Source organism: Sapajus apella, unplaced genomic scaffold, assembly GCF_009761245.1.
Source record: "Sapajus apella isolate SASKATOON/1434 unplaced genomic scaffold, GSC_monkey_1.0 scaffold28, whole genome shotgun sequence".
Lineage (NCBI taxonomy): Eukaryota > Metazoa > Chordata > Mammalia > Primates > Cebidae > Sapajus > Sapajus apella.
This window is the reverse complement of record NW_022436968.1, coordinates 25,209,459-25,215,674: the sequence shown is the minus strand read 5'-3', so window position 1 is coordinate 25,215,674 and position 6,216 is coordinate 25,209,459. Positions and strand designations below refer to the sequence as shown.

Here is a 6,216-nt window from a genome sequence, read left to right as displayed (position 1 = left end):
TGTGAGTAAAAACAATTGAGAATTACATTCTGAATGATTCCATTTATGTGACACTCTTGAAAAGACAAAATTTTAGTGATAGAAAACAGATTAGTAATTCCAGCACTAGGGGGTCCCAAGGAGGTTATGACTGCAAATGTATAGCGGGAGGGAGTCTTTTGGAGTGATGGCACTGTTCTAGGTGCTGATTATGGCAATAGTTACACAAATCTATAAGTGTGTTAAGACTCATAGAATTGCACACTAAAAATGTCCATTTTATTATATGTTAATTTTTTAACTATGTAAATTTTTAAAAGATAGGACAGTTTGGGCCAAGCGCGGTGGCTCACGCCTGTAATCCCAGCACTTTGGGAGGCCAAGGCGGGTGGATCATGAGGTCAACAGATCAAGACCAGCCTGACCAACATGGTGAAACCCCATCTCTACTAAAAATACAAAAAAATTAGCTGGGCGCGGTGGTGCGCACCTGTAGTCCCAGCTACTCAGGAGGCTGAGGCAGGAGAATTGCTTGAACCTAGGAGGCGGAGGTTGCAGTGAGCCAAGGTCACGCCACTGCACTCCAGCCTGGCGCCTGGTGATGGAGTGAGACTCTGTCTCAAAAAAAAAAAAAGATAGGACAGTTTTTGTTGAACACAGCTCAGTATATGCCAGAAGTATGACTTAACTACCAAAAAAAAAAAATAGTTTGAGATGTGTTAATGGAAGTACTCAGTCCAAAACAAAGAAAGTTATAGACCCACTGGACTCTAAAGTAATTACACTGCATCTATAGTATTGTGTTTTATTTGAGATATTGATAAAATCAATAGCATCTAAAGGAAGGTGATCAAGATGACCAGAGGATGATAGAAAGGATTAGGACTATTTAGCCTGGAGAAGAGAATAAATGACATGATAACTCTCCTACTATATTAGAAAAATGTCCAGGTAGTTTACTGAGCCCTATTCTGTGTTACTCTTGGGGGAAAACCTGTGTCCCCCAGGGAGTAGTTACAAGAAGAAATGACATGATAACTCTCCTAGTATATTAGAAAAATGTCCAAGTAGTTTACTGAGCCCTATTCTGTGTTACTCTTGAGGGAAATACTGTCTCCCCCAGAGAGTAGTTACAAGAAGGCAGACCTCAAACCACTACACAGGAAAGCTTTCTAACAATTCAAGTTGAGAATAAATAAAACAACCTGCCTAGATAAGCAGTAAGCCTCTCGTCATTGGCTGGAAATCACTGAAAATGTTCAAGCAGATGTTAAATAGCAATTTATCAAGGTTATTGTCAAAGGAATTACTTCACTGAGGAGGTGACTGATCTATTTAACCTCTAAGGTCCCTGGCAACTCCACCTCCTGTATTCTAAGTTATAAATGATGTTGTAAATCACCCTCACCCTATGAGTATCTCCAACTCCCTACACCTCATTACAGTGTACATCATGTGCACAGGGTTCACAAAATCCTCATGGACTCCAGCTAATACTGACTGCCTCAAGACAGCCTTCAAGGCTGCTTTAATGATTTCCAACCAGCAATGGGGGAGAAGATATACTGAAGAACATGTGAAAAAGCTAAAATTTGTATAGAGAATGAATAGATAACTTTTAACCTGGGTATATAGGGAATTTTCAACCCTGCTTTGATAAGTTATTGTAGCAGCTTCAAAACGAGCTATTACAAGCCTTGAGACCTATTTCGACTTCCCTGATCTGGCTCCTACTTGTCTAGACAAGGAAACTGGGAAGCTCCTTGTCCTGAAAGTTACCATATGCAAAATAATTTCCTGATTCTTTCCCGCTCTTTTCAGTTCTTTGAATATTACTCTTTATATTTTCCTTTCGAGTTTTCTCAGTGAATTATTTAGGCCCAAATCTTTCAAAAGTCTAGCTACAAATTAGGATAAGAGGGACTAGCTAAGGTTGCAGTGGGCTAGTTCAGGACAGGCGACAGAGTTAACTTCAAGCTAACAAAGACTGGAACAAGGGGATGGCTATGGAGATTAGTCTTCTCTGGCAGGACACGAGTCAGGGCAACTGATAAGGATTTGGATATCCGAATTTGGATGGGCAATATTGAAAGCAGTAGATCAGGCACAGGTTAGACATGATTTCAATCAGAGGTTATGTGCACCCCAATGATTCCAAGAGAGATGAGTTGAACTGCCTACGCCCATGACCATCATGGTGCCTTTCCACACCGGAGCCCATGGGCCTACATGGTTGGCCTTATCCTCTTGGTGAAATTTGATTACAAAGTATTTGTATCATCAGATGCAACTTTACTCTTTTCAGGTTGTTAATGAAGTTATTATAGTTCCCTTTATCAAGTCCATTATTGAATTTAAAAGACTGTTTGGCAGACAAAAGTGGTCTATAATGTTAGGGGTCAGATTGTGTATTGCAGCAGGTAATCACTGCAAGGGAGCATAGGAGGTTCCTGGGGTGTTGGCCTTATTTCTTGATCTAGCTGCATTCAATTTGAAAATTCTGGTTTTTATGGCTTTTACACTTTTCTTTATTATGTTATACTTCAATAAAAATGTTCCAAAGATAAGAAAAAGCCCTGGACAGAGGTCTTCTGATACCATCTAGGTAGTGGTCAGCCAGCAATGCAATGAGTAGGCCTCAGTCTTCTTTCTTTCTTTTCCTGTGTGTGTACATGGCTCACACAGGCTCATTCAAATCTACACACACCCAAATACAAACAAGATCTGTTCAGACCCTGGAGAAACCAGCAAGAATGCTCCAAAGGGATATATTTGCCTTCTCTTCCCAACTCCCACCCAGGTGAGGATTCAGGGCTTGGCAGATGCCATGCTATAGAACAGAATTTAATATTCTGTCCCTAAGTGCTGGAAAGGGGGTCCTCATTCTCTCTGGAGAAATCCAGGCCCCCTGAGGCAGAAGAAATAAGGCAACTTTAACTAATAATACATATATGTATATGTATGTATATTTAGCAAAAAGGAAAGTAATACATCAAAATATCAACATTTACTTCTGCTGAATGACAGGATTACCTGAATTTTTTCTTTAGACTTTTCTCATTTCACTTTTGTGTTTTGTACATGATCATGTACTGTTTTCAAAAAACATTTAAGTGCTATAGTTAAAATTCTTCCCCACTCTACAAGACGGAGTCTTGCTCTGTCGCCTAGGCTGGAGTGCAGTGGCACAATCTCAGCTCACATTGACATCTGCCTCCCAGGTTCAAGCAATTCTCCTGCCTCAGCCTCCCAAGTAGCTGGAATTATAGGCATGTGCCACCATGCCTGGTCAATTTTTGTATTTTCAGTAGAGATGGGGTTTCACCATGTTGGCCAGGCTGGTCTCAAACTCCTGACCTTGTGATCCACCCTCCTCAGCCTCCCAAAGTACTGGGATTACAGGCATGGGCTATGGCTGTGCCTGGCTATCATTAAAACTATTAGGTTTGTATAGGCCATTATTATTTTCAAACATAAGCATAAGTTTTCTCAGTGGATTCTTTGTATATTTGGAATACAAATTCTTCATCATATGTGTTTTGCAAATTTTTTTCATAGACTGTGTCTTGTCTTTCCATTCTCTTGACAATATCTTTTTTTTTTTTTTCATCAGTCTGTCATTTGTTTATTGTCTTTTCCTCCATACAGAAGTTTTTCCTTCTCAGTTGGGTCAAGTCCATTGATCTTTTCTGTTACAGCTTGAGTTTTGTGTGCATGCAGAAAAGGTGGCCCCTACTCTCACTTTCTGCACAGCCATCAGGTCCAGCTCATAAGCAGTTATTCTATTTATCCACCCACTGCCCCAGCAGCTGCCTGGGCATTCACTGCCTAGCATCCCTCTCCAGCCCCAAGGCAGAGCTCAGGACCTGGGAGTCCCAGGACCATCCCGGACTGGGGAGTTGCTTGGTGTCCAGCCCCGGGCTCAAGCTCTTCTCCAGCTCTGCAGCTACCCGGGGGGCGGTGGTCTGGATAGCATCCTGGATACTGTGTAGGTCCCACTGGGGCCTCAGGAGAGCACTGTCCAGCGTGAAGATGCCATCGCGTGTGCGCCGCACTTGGGAGCAGACAGCAGTGGTCTTTAGCTCCAGGCCAATTTCATGTATCAACTTTCGCAGCTCTTTCTGGGTCTCATGCATGCACTGCACCTCTACGAGGAATTCTGGAGGTGCAAAGTGGAGGCATCGGATGCCGGTTATCAGCATTGGGGACTTGTTCATGGGCCGGATCAGGCCTCGCACAGCCATCTCGTAAGCCTCCTGGGTCTTCAAGTCGAGGTTGGAGTACATCCCCAGGGCCTTCTGATGGGAGCCTTGGATCACAGCCAGAATGCGGTCCAGCTTCTCTCTTGTCACATGGTCATAGGTTGTCTTCTCCACCAGCCGCCCATCCTCACAGAAGTCATCCGTAGCTTTGCCCAGTAAGCCACGCACTGTGTAATCCTTGGTGAGATGAGCTTTGTACCTATCAGTGAGGAGCCTGCATCCACGTCCCACGCCCAGCACAAGCACCGCAGAAGCCTGGGCATCCAGCCGATGTCCCACGCCAACCTTGAAATGGGTGAATGCTGGTCCACAGACCAGTGGATGGTTGGTGAGAGAGGGTACACTGGTGGCTGTGAGGGTCAGCTCCTTCTCTTCACTGCCTTCCACGGCGCCCAGCAAGAAGCGAACACGCTGTTCAGGAGCAGGAGGCTTCCCGGCATTGAGACCCTTCAGAAGTTGCAGTTCCACAGTATCCCGCAGGTGCTTCCGCTTTAGCCCCAGGGGCTTATAGACCGCGAAAAGCCCCTGCAGCCGCTATAAGCTTGCGGACCGCATACTTGAAGACCGCAGCACCTCTGGACCTGGACCGACAATATCTTTTGCAGAGTGGAAGTTTTAAATTTTAGTAAAATTTAACCCATCAATTTTTTCTTTCATGGATTGTACTTTTAGTTCTGCATATAAAACTCATCAGCATGAATTGATTCTCTGATATTATTCTCTGACATAATTCTGTTTTTTTCTTTTTTTTTTTGAGACAGAGTCTCACTCTGTTGCCCAGGCTGGAGTGCAGTGGGGCAATGTCGGCTCACTGCAACCTCCACCTCCTGGGTTCAAGCAATTCTCCTGCCTCAGCCTCCTGAGTAGCTGGGACTACAGGTACATGCCATCATGCCCAGCTAATTTTTGTATTTTTAGTAGATACAGGGTTTCACCATGTTAGTCAGGCTGTCTCGAACTCCTGACCTTGTGATCCACCCGCCTTGGCCTCCAAAAGTGCTGGGATTACAGGCATGAGCCACCATGCCTGGCCACAAAGTTGTTTTTAACGTAGGATGAACATGGTTTGCTAGAAGAAATGGCAGCTTCCAGAGAAAAAGACATTGATGAAGCTAATCCAAAGTCTATCATAATGGCATCGTTAGAAACATGCACTAAGGTAGCAATGCTAAGGATTATAAGAGTCCGGGGAACCAAAGGAGCATGTTATAAAAACAAGAGCTCATTTCCCTAGAAATATGCATACACACAACATTTTCAATACAATTTTAGGAGTTCTGAATGCTATGGCGGCTCTTCGACACAAAATATATGCAGATTAGTTTAGCCCCTTGTTGTCTGGGGAAAATATAAAATAATTTTAAAAAATAATATTTATAAAAGCACCATAATGGTTCCTGTAAATAGTGAGCATTCCATAAATTCTCTGAATTTAATTTAAAGTCTGATTTATTTGGTTCACAGTAATTTTTGTCTTCAAGTAGAGAATCCATAACCACTTGGCTTAATAGCCTCTATTCTATAAATTGGCCACAAGATGTCACTGTTGTTCTAAGGAAAAACGAACAGCCCACCACCCCCGCCACTTCCACCTCCCACCCCTACACCCACCCACAGTTCCCAGCCCCCTTAATTTAAAAGGACTAAGTAATGCCTTTGTGATGAGGAAGGGAGTGAATGAGAGCATTACCTTTGTATTCCAAGAGCTTCATTTTAGACATAAACACAAAAAAATCCAGGCACAGTAGCTCATGCCTATAAACCTAGCTCTTTGGGAGGCCCAGGTGCGAGGATCACTTGAACCCAGGAGTTGGAGACCAGCCTAGGCCACATAGTCAGATCCTCTCTACAAAAAAATTTTAAAATTAGCCGTGTGTGATGGCATGCACCTGTAGTCCCAGCTACTTGGGAGGCTGAGATGGGAGGATTGCTTAATCCCACAAGATCAAGGCTGTAGTGAGCCATGATGGCCCCA

General features: G+C 43.6%; 1 pseudogene across 1 annotated transcript; it reads right to left on the bottom strand.

The window, feature by feature from the left end:
- Positions 1 to 3,572: 3,572 nt before the first annotated feature.
- Positions 3,573 to 4,796, bottom strand: LOC116561213 (annotated as a pseudogene). Its single transcript, XR_004273333.1, has one exon. The product of XR_004273333.1 is annotated as a mitochondrial mRNA pseudouridine synthase TRUB2 pseudogene (transcript).
- Positions 4,797 to 6,216: the final 1,420 nt, after the last annotated feature.